Here is a 17,922-nt window from a genome sequence, read left to right on the forward strand (position 1 = left end):
TCGAAATTGGAGCAGACGGATTCCTCGATTTTTGCTGCGCCGCTTGAGTTATAACCGAGTCCGGTTTGGGGTGACCTAATAAACAAGCCGGAGCATCGGAAGGCGCTTTGTATTTTTTGTCCAGCCTAGCAAGCACTGGAGTAACCGTTGCCGGCGTCTCCATAATTTTGAGACCTTCCTCCCTTAGATGACTCACAATTGGTAGAGATCTAACCGTCTTGCGAAACGGTTCTTTGAAATCATATAAAAAGCATTCTGCTTTATCTGATGACATATTGAGCGCAAATCTCTGCGCGGCTCTTTCCATCAGATTATGGAACCCTCCAATGTCCTCCGGAGGGGAATCCACAGGTCTCGGTGACGGAGATGAAGGGGACGGAATCAAATACTCATCCCATTCCTTACTAGGATCTGTTATCTCCCCTTCCTCCTGCTCTTCATCCTCAGATGTGTCCAGAACCGGCTGTGGCAAAGGTGATATTGGCCCAGGAACCGGTACCTCCTGTCTTCGCACTGGTGTACATGGAACAGAGTGCGACGGAGCCACTGGCATCCTTTGGGTAGAATGAGGCAAAGGATGCCTCCTCTTGTAATCATCCAACATGAACTGCAAATCCGTCAGAAGAGAAGCTGGAACACTCACCATCTCTTCCTGATCATGTTGTCGGGGCGGTCCTGATAACCCCCATACTCATCCTCCCAGTCATCCTCCTGACATTTAACATGTAACTGAGAGGGGCTACTTGCATAGCCAAACGGACCCTCATTATCATCCTCCTGCGAATCCTCCTCCTCCAATAAATGGGATGGAACCAGAGGCGTTACCTTACTAGGAGACGTAATATCCGGGGTAATACTTCTTTTCCTGGCAAAATCCCGCTTTTCTGGGGATTTTTCCCTCGTCGACGAGCCTGTCGACGAGATTGCCATAGTAACCGCCGACGACACCGTCGTCGTCGTTGCCGTCGTCGACGCTGTAGACATCGTCGACGTTGTCGCCGTCGGCGATGCAGTTGTCACCGTCGTCGACGGTGCTGTCGACGATGTAGTTGTGGTCGTCGTCATTGTCGTCGTCGACGACGCTCTTCAATGTAGAACCAACTGTAGAATTTGAGCAGAGCTCAAAGGAGACTCCCTAGCACAACGTGCGGTAGAAAATCTGAGGGCAGAAGGTTCTCTCAGGAGGGTTCTAGAGGGTGAGAGGCTCTGATTGGTTCAGGGACAAGTTTAGTCCTTTTTTACATAACGAAGGTTATGGGTTGCAAAGGAAAATGGGCCTAGGCCTTTTTTCAGTTTGCTATAATACTCAGCAATGCTTTTTTATGTACCTGAGACTCCCGTCTCGACGACGGGGAATGATTCAGGCATGTGAATCTATGAAAGGCTCCAATACTGGAGTAAGAACGAGTTACTTACCTTCGGTAACGATGTATCTGGTAGAGACGTTGTCTAGCCGTAGATTCCTTAACTTAGATTATATCTCCAGGCGTGAGACTGGATCCGGAAATTTCTTGCAGCAGCACCTCTGCGCGCCGGGGGGACGGCTCTACACGACCCCGCCCTGACGACGTCAGCGAGGTCATATAAGTCCCTCCTGACGCGCCAACGTCAGTTTTCTTCGGAGAAACTTTTCAGCGGCACAACGCAGAGTAACCAACCAGAAACTGTGAAAGTATGGGAACAGTGTGCGATGGATGAAAAATCTGTGAAGAAAGGAGGAGGATGGTGGAAGACACCATCTGAAAGACAGAATAGACACTGCCTACACATATAAGTGGTAACCGTGAGAAAGTGCCTCGCAAGCGAAACAGAAGCTCCTTCCCGAGTGCAACAAGGGAAGAACATCTCGACAAAAAGAAACAGACTAATAGTGCCATGTGGAACAGTGCCGTCCACTAAGAATGGAACACAGAAAATACAGTCCACTAGAGGAAAGAATGAGAAGACTGGCCCTTCCCCTCTAAAAACAGAGGTAGGAAACAGAGCACAACAGACCCTCAAAGAGGATAACCACGAGGAGACTAGGACCCCGAGGTAGTAGAGCAGGCAGAAGGGAAGGGAACTGGAGAGGAAAACTAATCTCCTCATGAATCAAAGGCACCATATAACAGAAAGAAGCCCCCAGCAGAGGCGAACTGTATAGGAAAGCACCCAGGGGAGTGCAACAATCTGAACCCCTTTGAGATATAACCCAATGGCAACCGAAGAGGCCAGTGGAAAACACCACTAGACAAGGTCCTCGCAGAACGGGGAGGCCAGGTGGGCGTTAAGGAATCTGCGGCTAGACAACGTCTCTACCAGATACATTGTTACCCAAGGTAAGTAACTCTTACATCTGATAGCATCTAGCCACAGATTTCTTAACTTAGAATAGCTACCACAGCCATACCCCAAGGGAGGCGGCTCTGCGACAGGACAACAGAAAGCACCAAGCATCTGATCCTGATCTAGGGGGAAGCTGTGGAAGAACAGCCCGACAGCAACCCCAGCAGCACAAAGAGCATAAGTCACAGGATAGAAGCAATCCGAAAAACATGCCAGAATGGCGTCACACCCTACCCGTATAAAAAAATGACCGGTAGAACGGCATGAGCCCTATACGAGAGCAAGTAAAGAGAGAGAGAGCAAGAAGGATCACTCCCCGCGAAATGGCACACGATAAGTGCATTGACCCAAGCTTGAAAAGAACTCGAAGAGATGTAACCAGCGTCTAACAGACTAGCCTATAGAAGGAAGCCGAAGGAGCCGGTGGCAAGAGCCCAAAGGCAAGAGCCAGAACCTGAGCAATGCGTAGGGAAAAGCCCAGCAGGACAAGAAGCATGCCAAGCGCACACCCAACCCCAAAAGGGGGTAAGGAGGGACAATAGCACCAATGTCCGACCCGACGAATCAGGTAGAATATTTCACTGGCAAAAAAGGCCAAAGAGACCTTAAAGTGGCTTACACAGGAACAGAAGAATGCCCGACCGGGCAGCATGAGGTCAAAGTGAGAAACAACCCACAACATAGACTTGTAGACCGTAATCAATGACCACTGCCATCAAAAGAACTGTCCCGCAAGCGTAGCTGCAACAAGAGTAGGCATATCCGAAGCAAGAGGCCAAAAACACCATGGTAAAGAAATGTGGGAAAAGTCTCAGATTCCAAGACCAACACTCCAGAAAGACACGTACAGCGTCGAACAACAAAAAGGGAGCATATGTCAATTTGGAAAACCACTGCAGTAAGCAGAAAGAAGAAGGAACCCATGGCCAACTTGCAACAACTCAGAAAAGCCCCCCCACACATGGAGATATTGGTCCAGATGTCACAGCCTTGACAAGAGGTAGCGACATAGGAAGAGGATACCAAGGCAAGAGGATACCAAGGCAACCGGCATGTACACATAAATATATAAACATACATTTATGCAGAGAAAGAGCGAGCCAGGAGCATGAACATGTATATACCGGACCATACCTAGAACAGTAAGGCCAGGTAGGAGACGTTTTGGAAGAGGAGACCATGAAACCTCCAAAGGAGGTGGATGACCATGGCGAAAGCAGATGGCACCAGGGAAAAACATAGAACACCGGACCACCAAGCGATGCATGGAGCCCACATGACCTCCAGGCCCAGGTGAGATAAGCAAGGCTATATAATAGCCTACAAGTACCCCACATGGAGTATGTATACCCCAGGGGGCGTGGCTACAGCTACGATGGTAGAAGACGTGTTCGGGTAGAGCTCCAACAGAGGCTCCCCCAAACAGGCACTGAACTCTGACGCTGGACACCCACAGTGCTCATAACCGAGCATAACCTTGACAGGAGCACGGCCCGGACCTCCGCTGCTGTTCTCGTCTGTTTCGAGACCTGCTCCGCGGACCTAGCCGAGACGGACCGCCCAGCACCTGATCGGCATGGCCAGCGTGCACTAGGCGAGCACAGGGACTGGCTCTGCCTACAAGGCCGAGAAAAGATGGCATAGCTGCACTGACTCGGCAGACAACGGGCTGTGGCTACTTGCCCTGACTCAACGCTTGCTGGATGGGGGTGGGGTACGATCGGGGCCCCCCCCCGCTGCGTCGTCTGCCTGCCATAGGCTCATGGGCTCCCTGTGTTGGCCACTGACTATTAGATTGTGGGTGTGTGGACGGCGGGCGGTGACACCGCCTAGGCAGCTCGCGGTGCCGCTGCCTCTGAGTTGCGGTCGCGGTCTGTGACCCCCCCCTGCTGAATGAGGATGCTGAAGGCTGTCTGCATCATCGGCGAGAGGAATCGGACTGGCGGCGGACCGCGGCCCCTGCTGGGCCACCCACACACCTGCGCTGTACGGCACCTTCTACATCGGCTGCCGGCCGCCACGAAAGGTGAGGTGGGGTGGCGGACGTGGTAGCTGTTTGGGTCGCTCGACTGCCCCCGCGTTTACATCGTGGCGAAAAGTGCCCCCATATACAGGCCTAGTGCTGCTTGCTGCAGTGTTGTGGAGCTTTTACTGACCTGCCTGCGAGAAACTGCTGCGTGGACTTAAGGGGTGAGCGACTGGCTGGTGCTGGTGCGAGAGAACAGTAGCAGGAGAAGAGGCTGCCAGCCCTGCTGTCATAACGGCTGTGCTCCTGGCAAGCTCAATCGGAGTGAGCCTCTGCTACTGAGCTGCCTGCTGAGACCTGTGGACCCATATCTGCCTCATTGCTGCCATCCATGCTGCTATTTCAGGTACCGGTGTCTATGACTTGGATGTCATGATCTAAAAGATGTATGAAGAGGAGTAAACTGCTGATGCCCCTGTGAGAGCGATGTGGTGACACATAGCGAGGAACGGAGCCTACCCTGCCTGATGCCCGGGAGTGACGGCGCTTGAGATCCCCTGAGCCCCAGCCGCATGGGCATTTGGCTGATACTCTGGAATGTTGCACCCTAGCCTTTGTGTTGACAGAGGGGCACATATTGCTAACCCCGCGGATTATTGGACTATTGGCACAGGGAGGCTTCTGCATTGCTGGGCCACGCCTGAAAGACTATGTGCAGGACATTTGGGTGGCGTTAGGAGGTGTGACTTGCTGGCGCCCACAGACTGTAGCGTTGCAGACGCGGGCGGTACCCGCTCCTTCCCGAGGCGGCAGTTAATACCACGACCTGGAGCAAACCAGATGCCTGCAGGAAGTGGATGGTGATTGTGTTGCGGTGGAGACACCGGTGCACAGCAGAGGTGCCCTACCACCAAAGTCCCAGGCTGCGGGATGGTCGCGGTTGCTGCTCGCGACCTACGAATACCACCGCGGGCCCCACTGTCACCTTGAGATCCTGTCCTACGCGGAGCGGCGCAGGAGTGCGACCGCGGCGACTCATGTCGGGGGGCACCCGGGCGTGGGCCGGAATGAGAGGAACACAAGACCTACAGCTGCCGACTAAGCCCAAACTAGACAAAATGGCGAAGCAAGGACACACTGATCAAACTGCAAATATATTGGATGTGGTGCTTGCTGCGATGGAGCGTATGGAAGAAACCCTCAATCAGACCTGTGCATCCTTGGAATCTAAGATTGACAAGGTAACCATTGACCTCACTCATCTGCATGCTGACCATCGGACACTAACGGACCGCACGACTGCCCTGGAGTACACGTTTGCAGACCTTAAGCCGCATGGGGCCCAGACAGATAAACATGTACAAGATTTGCTCAACCGAGTGGAGTTTCTGGAGGACAGAGCCGAGGACGTGGAAGGACGGGCGTGTCGAAACAACGTACGCATAGTAGGTGCGCCGGAACGCTGGGAAGGAAGGGAGCCCACCCTACACATGGAAAAGTGGATCAGAAACCTACTGCCGGAAGGAACCCTCTCGCCTCACTTTGTCATAGAACGTGCACATAGAGTCCCGGCAAGACCTCCCCCCACAGGGTCGAATCCTCGGCCCATGCTACTCCGACTTCTCAATTATCGAGATCGTGACTCTATCCTACAGGAAACCAGAAAGCTGCAAGATATTCAAATACATAATCATAAAATAATGTTTTTTCCGGACTATACCATCCAGGTGCAGAGGCAAAGGTTCTCATTTATGGCAGTGAAAAAGCGTCTTCGGCAACACAACCTGAAATACTCTCTGCTTTTCCCGGCGCGCTTGCGGGTCGTGGCAAGTGACAAGACTCATTTCTTTGCCACATCAGAGGAAGCGGAGGACTGGCTGGACACCTTCACTGCTGCGGAGCCTCGTGATGCCCCTGCGACGATGGCCTCATCAAAACTGAGGGGCCCCTTCCGCCGCCGCCGGAGAGAGCGCAGGCTGACGGGGATCCGGACGCCACCCTTGCCTGCTATGGGACAACACACAGATTTGATTCTTAGCAGACAACGAGACGCCCTGCAGGCGGTGGCAGAGATCAGCGGTTCTTTGGTGGCCGAGGACGCATCCAACTCCAGCCAGCGAGACCTGCGTCACTCCGCAGACAGCTGACACAATCATATAAACATTGCGAGATTTAATCCTCGTTTGGACTGCGGACTGAGGTTTTGTAATTTATGCATGGGGTTATGCAGCCGCTTACGGTGTAGTTATGTGTAATAGTACTGATGTGACTCTGAATACCGCATGTAACGGTGAGTGGTATCATGGTGCAGGGGGGAGAACGGGACCTGACCTTAGGTTTGGTTGCCGCTGTGCAGTAACCAACACACATCGTTAGCCTGGTGGATGATCCTGAGCTGGGGTACACAGTTTTCTTTTATTATACTGTATTATGCCGGCAGGCGGGGCGCCTCTGAAACACTGGACACATATATTGTAAGTTATCGGTACGTGATACGTAGCGCATCCCCCCTGGATTGGTTGTTACTGTTACCTCTAATGAGAGTTTGGACGATGGCTGGTTACATCATCGCCCTGTTGGTATTTTTCTTATGTTTTCATCCTTGTTTTGGTTTTATTATGAGATATCCATTGTTGTATGCTATTTACACACAGCGCATAATGCCTTGGGTTATTGTGCTTGGGAAGTGGTACGTTGCTGGGCCCTTTATACTGAATATGTTTGTTGTGCTGCCACGGATGTGTGGCCACCTAATACATGGAATGTGCGGGGCATGCACAAACCGTCATGTAGGTACCAGATATACTCGTACCTCAAACGACATCACAAACAAATAGCTCTTTTGCAAGAGACGCACATGGCCAAATCATAAATCCAAAGCCGCTGGCATGGTCAACTGTATGCCACAGGGTATTCAGCCTAGGCGCGAGGTGCGCTAATCTGGGTGCGACCAGGGGTCCTACTTAAAATCACACAATCATTGGTAGACGACGAGGGCAGATATGTGGTAGTCAGGGGCAGATTGGATGGCCGACAGGCGGTAATTGCATCAATATATGCTCCCAACACGGACCAGGCTGTTTTCTTTGACGATATGTCGCACGTCCTGGCACCATGGCATGATATTCCTATGCTCTTGGGGGGGGGGGGGGGGGGGGGGGGGAGGACTACAATTGTGTATTAGACGTTTCATTGGACCGCTCCTTTCCACCCCTTCCAGGCACAAATACGCACATAGCCATGAAGGTGCTAACCAGCTGGGCAAGGCAATGGCATCTCAGGGATGTCTGGAGACACCGGAACCCCCATGACAGGGTGTATTCCTATTATTCCGGTGCTCATGCGTTGCATGTCCGGTTGGACCGCTACATGCTCTCGGAGGAGTTGCTCCCACATATATCTGCAGTATACTATTTAGGCAGGACACATTCAAATCAAAACCTGCATGTATTGTAGATGTCTTGGGAGCACCCCCAGCCGCCAGTTCCTACCTGGCGATTGCAACCGGATGTGTTACTGGACGCACCTTTCCGGAGCCTCCTAGCCGCGAATATTACAAAATAGTTTGAAGAGAACACTGGCACAGCTACAACGCCTCAAGTGGAATAGGACGCATTTAAAGTAGTGGTTAGGGGCGAATGCCTTTGTACACAAGCGGGTATGCGGAGACAATTGGAGACTGAATTCACACACATGGAAAATGAACTGCTCCAAAGAGAGGGGGAAGCACTCGGAGGCGACAATGGGTCCTTGGTGCAAATTAGAGGGGAACATTACAGATTGCTAGACCGGCTCCGCAATCTGAACTATGAAGCACACTCGGCACGCTCCCACCATATGGGAAACAAACCGGGTAAGCTGCTGTCGTGGCTGATAAGACAGGAGGCAATCACCTCACCTGTGACGGCTATACAAACCATACACAGTGACCTAGTACATACCCAAAGGGACATACACAACACCTTTGTATATCATTACTCCATGGTGTACAGGTCTTGTCTACTAGCTAGAGACTCGGACATAAGGGAGGTTCTTTCCGCCCTGACACTGCCGCAACTGACGGACCATCAGCAGGAGGAACTGGGTGCTTCTTTGCGGCCGGACGAACTGCGTGATAGTATTTTCTCCCTCTCAAATGGGAAATCTCCGGGGTCCCGATGGACTACCGGCTGAATTTTATAAAGCCTACTCGGATATATTAATACCGGAACTGGTACGGATATATTTAGCGGACCTAGATGATTCGGCCCTCACACTCACGCAAAATGAGGTGATGCTGATCTCCCTCTTGAAGCCCGGCAGGGACCCCGAAATCGTCCACTGACCCTGCTGAACACAGACTATAAAATACTTGCCTCTGCCCTGGCCAAACGTATAGCCCCGTCATTACCAGCTTTGGTCCATAATGATCAAAACGGATTTGTCCCAACCAGAAGCACCTCTCTTAATATACGCAGATTGTTTAGAGTTCAGAAGTACGTAACGAAGGACTGGCCACGGTCTGGATGCTTAGTGCTAGACTTAGAAAAGGCCTTCGATTCATTGGAATGGCCCTATCTTGCAGCAGTTCTGCGTAAATATGAACTAGGTGACGGGTACCTCCAACTGGTGCAATTGCTATACCAGCGACCCACAGTACGGGTCCACACAGGTAAACTTATATCTGACACGATCAGGGTCAGACGTGGCACTAGGCAGGGATGCCCTTTGTCCCCGTTACTTTTCTCTCTTGCCATGGAACCGTTAGCAACTTTGCTACGGGAGAGCGGCGCAGGCTGAGGTGTCCCCCTGGATGATGGTCTTCATACGGTGTCCCTATATACTGATGACTTGTTGCTGTAGTTACGAGACTTGCATGCTATACCGCCGGCAATATCTGAGATATTCCGCAACTTCGAGGCAGTGTCAGGCCTTAGGGTAAATTGGGCTAAATACGGCGCCTATTCTTTTCACGAGCATGTAGCCGCGACAGACATAGTTATTAATGGGACTGCGCTTGCTTGGTACCCGGCCACGTTCAGATATCTAGGCATATATATTTACAGGTTCCCGGCAGATATACTGGAAGGTAACCTGGTACGTGCCATTTCCTCCATAAGGGCGCAGATACAATTCTGGAAGACTCTGCCGCTAAATGTCATGGGCCGTATCACTCTGACCAAGATGATCGTACTACCGAGGCTGTTGTATTATTTTGCAAACCTCCCGGTGTATGTTCCGGTGCGACTGTTTTGGGAGCTAGAGGGATTAATTAGAGGTCTGATTTGGAATACGGGACGGCCCAGGATAGCATTGCAGAAATTATATGCCCCACCGGAGAATGGGGGCTTAGCAGTTCCCCATTTAGAATGAAATTACTTAGCTGCGCAGCTACAATGGGTTGCAAAGTGGCTGAGTGGCAAGAATCTAATGGACACTGCGACCGAATCATCAACATGGACACAGACTCAGATCTATAGTTTATTACTTCCCCGCCCAACACAGGTACATATAGAATTAGCTCATAGATGCTAATGAAGGAGCCTTCAACTGACAAAAGACGTCATTCCTTACGCCCCAATACTACCACTTATCGGGACGCCCAGAGGTAGGGGTATTGTAACAGACATAGTACTGATGTCCAGGACCGAAGCAGGAGTGGAGACGCTAGGAGACCTATTCGCAGATGGTGCCCTGCTACCTTTTGCAACCTTGTCGACGGATACTAGTTTGCCGTTGGGTCAGTTCCTCCTGCATACAGCCATCATATGAACGCTGAAGCTAGCGTGGGGAGACTTGACCTCTGAGCCGCTGACACATCAGTTCATACAGTATCTGCATGTGATGGGGGAGGGGTCGCATGTGGTCCACTGGCTGGTGCAGGCCCTACTTACTCACGTATTAAAACCACCACAACGACTCTGTGTGCGTTGGACTGAGGACAGTGGTAGGCCTTGGGTCGACAAAGGAAGGGAATGTGTCTTAGCTAGTGCCACACACATACCACGCAATTCACAATTTAAACTTATACAAACATTCATATTGCATAGAGCGTATCTTTCGCCAGATAAAATCAATAAATACTTTAACATTACCACCTCTGATTGCCCGAGATGCCATCTCATAGACGCTGACCTGCTACATATGCTGTGGTCCTGCCCCTTACTCATGTCCTGCTGGCACAAAGTAACGGAAACACTCACAAGTAGCACTGGCACCGAGGTACCGAACACATGGGAGGTCTGTATATTAGGACTTTACAAACTAACAAAAGCAAACAAAGTAAGTTCTAGATTTCGAGACTTCGGCCTAAATACCGCAAAACGATTGATAACTAAGAGATGGAAACATAAAGACCCTCCAGAGGCACCCCACTGGTTGAATTCCTTAGAGACCTGGGCACAGGTGGAGAGCACTATTCTATATAGGGAGGAAACGGCTGGACTGCGTAAGTTCCCCATCGCGCAGGCCTGGGATGATATTCTGAAAACCCTCACACAAACTAATGCTGCGCCACATACTCCTCCCACGCAGCAGACGGGAGTTGATGCCTAGTTTGTAGCCTGGGTAGACAAGACGGACTGTGCACGCAAGACACCTCAGCCACAGCTGACGGGTTAAGCAATGACCCCACATTCCATCAGGGCATTCCATAGACATAACTCTAGAAACACGATACCTTACTGCTTTTATGCCTATACACAAAGCAGGAAGAGCAACCCCTATCTGCTATACACATACGTCCCTCGGCACGACTCCACTCGGAAGGCGCAAAAACCGCTACATACATGCTCCGTTAACTAATTGATACCTCTCACTTTTTTTTAATGCTTCTATTTTATTTTCGTTAGTTGTGGTTAAAATGTTATAAATGAAGATATCTTGTAATCCGTTATGATAATCACTGTTTATCGCCCATGCACCATTGTTTATTGTGATCTTAAAGCTAAATTAAGTATGAGCCATGCACCCCTAAAATAATTGTCGTAGCTGCATATGGTTAAGTACTGTTATGGGGAAGCGTATGTGATAGGTGAATCCTGCCCCCTTGTTAGGAGGTGACAGTACGCGTGGACTACAGGCACCCATGCCAATTGGTACATTCACATTAACGCCCGCGATACAGATGCTACTTGTGCTATGGTTAACAGATGGAAATACCTGGAACAGTGCTCATAATGGCATAGCGGCAATGATTTTGTTACAAAAAAACAAATAAAAAAAGAAAATGGAATGTGAATCAATTTTTAGCTTGGCTGTATCAGGAAAATGGAAAAAATGCAATAAAGATATACAAAAAAAAAAAATTTAAAAATGGAGTATGTATACCCCAAACAACGGGGGACACCTCTTATGGCAAGAAGCCAGGCCAAAAGAACACAGTAACGAACCGAACCCGTGAGCCGAGTTTCGAGCCGTAATAACATCGAGCCAAGCCACCGGATGAATACCACAGTCATAGGACACAGCAACCTGTGGAACATGGCCACAAAAGGCCAACAGGCAGCTGAAAGCAAAAACGCATCCAAGGGATGCCAATAAAGGGTAAGCACCTTTGATCACAGAAAAAAGAAGACATAAGGGTCACTGCCCATGGTAAACACAGAGTGCATCTAAGGATGCGAAATGAAAAAGTACCATAGAAGACAGGCCCGAAAGGACCTAAGTGGGAGGACGAAAGCCCGCCAGGAGCCGCCGAACCGCCGGCGTGAGCATCAGAGAGCAAAACCCCGTCAAAGGGTAAATCAAACCAGTCGCTCCCGGATATTTTCAGGGAAGAAGCTATCTTGCAAACAAGTGTGACGCCTTAAGGCAACAGAGCTCGCCATGGCTCGGCCCAAAGAATCCGCAGTATCTAAGGCTGAACGAATTGTGAATTCAGCAAGGTCGCGGCCATCCCGGATGAGGCGAAGGAGATCAACGTGAGTGTAGGGTCTGCTTTCTATGTTCACCCCCACTTTTTGCTTTTGCTTCACTGGTTTTCGACTTAGATGTGGCTGTGGGCCTGCCAATCAGACCCACAGCCCAGCTGTTCTCTCTCTAAATTGATACTATGTACTTTAGGTGCATAACCCAATTGGTTAGGGTCACCTTATTGGCCCCTGTACAGTGTACCCTAGGCCTACCAGGGGCTGCAGCATGTATTATGCCACCCCTGGCCTGGCCTTCCATTATGACACAACTGGCTGATCACTCAGCTGGGGCAAGGTTGTGTAATCACTCCTTGCTTAGGTGTAGTATTCCTATACCTACCTTATATATAGACACATGTGTACCTATCAGCCACTCCTATGGCAGGCCTTAACAATCCTGGAGGCAGAGTGCTTGGTAACATGTGAGATGGTGCTCTAGCATGAGCTGAGCCTGTCTGCAGCTTTCGGAACCATGTCCTTATAGCTGTTCTATGATACAGCCCACCATATACTCTTAAAGTACCTTATAATCTTAAACGGTTATGGTAACTATGGTTTGGCTTTATCGAAACATGTCGTGTAAGGTGTCTAACACTTTGGAATAATACCCCCATACCATTTCTGGCCATGAGGATATTATTCCTCCCTTCTAGAGGGAGAAGACATGTTGAAACCTACTTACCCGGTTAAAGTTAACCAGAGCCCCAGCATCACAAAATGAATGCTGCTGCCACAGACACAAGTCTGACCTCCTGCTGCTGGGAGTCCTTCCAGCGAGGGAGGCTTGGACAATAGGTTTCCTGCCTTGGGAGGTGCAAGCACCACCCTAGACAGGATTTAGTGTATTGGGGCTGGGAGGGTTGAAAGAAACTAGACACTGCCAGGGGCATACAAGGTGTCCCATGCATAGTCCAGTTCAAACCGGCGCTGGGGCACTCCAGCCCCAGCTCTGGCGCGAAACTGGACAAAGGAAAGGGGGTGTAACCACTCCCCTTCCTGGTCCCACCCATAGGAGGGACCTTGCAGGTAGCCCAGCCCACTAGCCCAGTATATTAGTAGGTAGCTGAGCCCTGCAGAAATTAGATTAACCTGAATCTGCAACTTGTACAGAAACTGTGGACCTTCGACATTCGACCTCAGGAAGAAGACTGAAGAAATCTCCCTTGTGGCCAAGGACTGACCACCCTGGGCAACCAGGCACCATCCAGCGACCGCTGCTTGCTTTGCGACTGATCCTACGAGGGACGACTGCAGAGACTGACCAGCGCCGAGACTTCCAGACACCTCTGACCCAGATCCACATCTACAGCGAAGCTGAGACCCGTGGAGGCGACTACGGACGTGGGACCGGCGACTTGGGAAAAGTGGCTAGTACCTGACTAGCGCGACTTCCGAGGCTCCCTCGAGGCTGTACTTGGGGAATTGAGAAGCCCCCATCCCGAGCACCATCTGCAAAGAAGACCAGCTCCCCACACTTAACGTGTTCTGCGTGGGGCCCTTCTGCACCGGAGTTGCTCGACGTGTTGTCCGGTTGTTGGCCCGTTGGCTAGTGACCTCTGCGACGAAGAACCTTTGTTTTCATCTTGCTGGTCCGGCTCCTCCAGACTGGCACCCGCTCCTCTGTGAAAGAGAAGCACCCCAGACCTTCCTGGTCTGCACCAGAAGCAAGTCCTCCATCCTGCGTGGGTTCCACTTGCCAAGGCTTGTTGGGTCCTGACTCGACTTCGACGCCGCCGACAGCAAGAGCCTTCGTGGGACAGCTCACCTCCTGGTCCTGGTCGTCCTCGACGCCTCCTGGTACCCGTGGCTGCTGTGACAAGCTTCACCTCTTCACCTGCATCTTCACGACATTGCCTGGTTCCTTCCTGGTTCCTTCCCGGCTCCTGGCTGGTGACCTAGACTCTGTCCCTTCTGCTTGCAGGTTCCTTCCTTCTTGATTCCATCCTTGGGATCCACTGGACACTCTTCACTGACCGCCTGTCAGCAACTTTCCTTCAGGCATCCATAGGAGTCAACGACGAAACCCGACGCAAGTTCACACCTGTGCACCCGCAGCCCATGGGCTAGGTAACTTGAGTACTTCGGTGCTCACAAGGGTATTGACTATCCAAGGGTCTAGTTTCTGAGTCTCGACTTCCTAGCTATACCAGAAGTGTCCTAAAACTGTAAAATTCTAACAACTTCCATTTCTATCGACTTTTACGCATTACGCGCGAGTGTTTCCACTCTGCATCTGAATCCCGTGGGCCTCCAACTTCCTAACCTTTGGTAGTATAGTGTAGCCCCAGCGATTCCCTAGACCTAGGCCTATCCTGTGTTAGTGACAGTGGTTCTTATACCACTTACTTAGTATATGGTTTGTGTGGCCCCTAGGGCCTAACTGTATTACTTACCTGTGTGACTTAATGTATGCTTAATTAAGACTGTGTTGTACTTACCTCGAATCTCATAAAGAGTGCTGAGGGTTTGACTAGAATAAATACCTTCTATTTTTTAGGTCTCGCGAGCCAAAGGCTCGAAGAGACATTTTATATCTGGGCTTTTCAAAGTGCTGCCGTGGCCTAAAGCTACAGTGCACGTGAACGTGCACGCGCGCAGCGCCATGTGTCTTTTCTCCGTAGCGATCGTAATCACGATCACTTTCATTTTCGCGGGCTCCTCTGTTGCTGGCATTCCCCCCTCCCTTCTCGCCCAGCCCTTCTTGTTTGTTTTGAGAATCTGGTCACCCTATTCTTTTTAACTTGCAGCAGGAGCGCGCGCTTCAAGAGGTTATTTGAATGTCATGTTTAATTTGCAGACTTCTCTACGTGTTTTACGCCGTTTAGTTTTTGCAGAAACGAAGAGTGCGCAGAGAGAAATAAATTGCGTTTGATGTTCATAAATATATTGTAAAATGTTGTATCAACTATTTACAAATTGACCGAAATGATTTGGGCCAAGAAGATAAATGTGAGTCGTAGGACATTGAGAAAAATATGGAGGGCTTTGATTTATTCATGTGGTACACCAAGTTGTTCAGCTAACCACCGGAGGGCGCCCAAACACTTCCATTGTAATCCTTATCATTGGATTATTTTATGGCTTGCATGATCATTCAGGAAACAGAATGTATGTTTATTTTAAATTACTGAATTTCTCTTGGTTTGTTTGCCTCTGTTTGAAATGCTATCACAAATAAACACGTCATGTTTTAGCTGGCAGAAGGGAGGCAGGCTCTCATTGGAGCTGCGATTCGATTTATTGTCCTCTGTCTAACCAGCACGTACACACGAGTGAGACGATCTAGACTTTGTTAAAAACTTGTAAACATTTATGAGTGAAACGATCTAAACTTTGATAAACACTTGTAAACGTTTATGGACGAGCATTAATTAGGGTAAAGAGACGTCTTGCATTACGTTCCGGATATTAGCTTGCCAAAATCAATGAGTGCCACCACTTCTGTGCCGCTATAGGTGAAAACCAATGAGTGCCGTCAGTTCTGTGCCATTTTAAGTAAAAGTCAACAAAGGGCCGCCACTTTTGTGCGGCTATAAGTGAAAGATGTGCCACTATTACACTATAAGTGAAAGCCAATAAGGGATGCCACTTCTGTGGCACTACCAGTGAATGCCCGTGACTGCGTCTGTAGGTGAAAGCCAACAAGCATCACCACTACATGGAAAGCTGATCAGCGCCACCACATGCAAGGAGTGTGAGAGGCTTTTCCCTAAACATGGGTGCATGGCAGGGCAGTGGGCAACCTAGTCACGTGAGGCAACCACAAGCATTCGCCCACTGACATTGGAGCCAGGCTGAATAAATTATAGGTGGGGATCCTGCCACTTCATCTGAATTACATCCAGGCCAGAAGCCTCGTGTGGCCCACAGGATCCCCTGGCCCACGGGCCCGCTTTCCAAATGAAGACCTGGGAATGACCACTCTCTCTAATTTTCTGGAACAAGTCATAAACTGCTAAGTTATTAATTTTGAAGGCCGAGCACCCAAACTGCCCTATTTTGAACCTGGACAGCCGGGAAAAAGCCTTAAAAGTACGTGGGAATTAAATATGCATTGTCCAATGATATTGCATTGACGCAGGAACTGATATTTCAATCTAATGGATCTATTTTCAATTGAAGGTACAAACTTTGTTTGATATTTGTTATATACATATGTGAATACATGTGCAGCATTCAATAACTATTCATATATAAATAACACATTCATGTCTGTCAACTTTTTCGTTTGCTCAAGCAATGCAGCAGTGAACGTTTGTTGTGATGCATAAGGCAATATTTAAGAAGGAGCGAAAGCTTCTCCTCTTCCATACACACTTCAACTCTAGCTAAGGTTTCATAATAAAATTAATTAATTAAGTAAACATTTTCAATAGTATGTATGAGTATATATATATATATACACAGATATAGATATACATATTCAGTCGTACATACCATGTAGTAAAACATACATCAAGGAATGCAATGATTGCTGTATCACAATATACATTATTATACAATAATTCATTATATATGCACATTTCATCAAATGAATATTATCATGTGCCTTGCCAAGTACATGTCTTTGCATCACTATAAGGAGTGCTCCATTGGTGTAATTTTTCATCCACTCATCTACAGAAGGTCTCCCCTTTGGGACCTTATTAGTATTTAGGTATGCAGCACAATATCCTTAGTGCAACAACATCAACTGTTGCATGGCTAAACACTTATAAGGTTCCAAAAGCGAGACCTATTGGCTATGCCAATGCTTGTATATATATCTGTTGTGGTGTCCTTTCATTTGGTATTCAAGGGATTACATATGGTATAACAGCTGGCTTCACATGCCATTCAGAGTTTAGCCTAAGACTGCTCTTGTCCATGCTACCACTAGGATAGCTGGTCTATAAGGTTAACTTTACAACCAATCACCATAAGGGTTGTTTGGACTGATACAAGGTGTACACTAGAATTGGTGACATCATATATCAGGCCAACTTCTCACAGTGAGCACCATCAGAGGTGGCAGTATGCAAAGACTCTGCAGAGTCCCACAGGGCAGAGGTAGCCCGAGTCAGAACACACACTGTATTTAAGGACCGTAGGGCAGCACTAGTGGATGCAAAGACGTTCCTACCCCATGACTCAAGCCACCTGGACTCCCGAGAGGGTGGAAGCGTTAGAGGGGGTAGAGAAGGAAAGGCAGTCTGCAACACGAATCCCTGCGCATCAGGGTGCACAAAAAGACAGGCCAGATCTTGTGGAGCTGGACGGTGGCGGTGCAAAACTGAACGAGCCACCGGGTCACCTGACGCAGGTCGGACCCAGGTACCCAAGAGGGCATCATAAAGGGAAGCCTGAAAAAAGGCAAAAGTGGCTCCATATTTCTAGACCCACGGTGGAGGGCCTCAAGCAAGGGGTCGACAGACAAAGGGGTAGAGGGGGGTTGCATATTTAAAATGCGGGTAGCCAAAGAGACCACTCTCAAAAAAGCCGCACCAGCCTCGGTAGCCCTCCGTGGAGGGGAAAATAGCTCATCAGTGGGAGAGGGTTGTAAGCTTACCCTCCCAAGACACTGAGGGTGCGCCTAATGCTCCACGGAAGGAAGCCCCACGGAACAGTGAGGATCCTGACGGGGCTCCTGGGGAGGCAAACAGCCTGCCGGATCTTGGAGCTCCTGAGGAGGCTCCACAAATTCCAAAGGAGCACTGGCAACACTAACTCCGGAGACGCCGAGCGGGAGGGTATTGCCGA

The 17,922-nt window shown here is 49.6% G+C and overlaps 1 protein-coding gene across 1 annotated transcript in view; it reads right to left on the minus strand.

Moving 5' to 3' along the window:
* The window catches only part of CEP89 (centrosomal protein 89), a 1,352,699-nt gene that overhangs the window by 553,790 nt on the left and 780,987 nt on the right, over positions 1 to 17,922 (minus strand). The window lies entirely within an intron of this gene.

The sequence above is a fragment of the Triturus cristatus genome, chromosome 12, assembly GCF_964204655.1.
Source record: "Triturus cristatus chromosome 12, aTriCri1.1, whole genome shotgun sequence".
In the NCBI taxonomy this organism is placed as follows: Eukaryota; Metazoa; Chordata; class Amphibia; order Caudata; family Salamandridae; genus Triturus; species Triturus cristatus.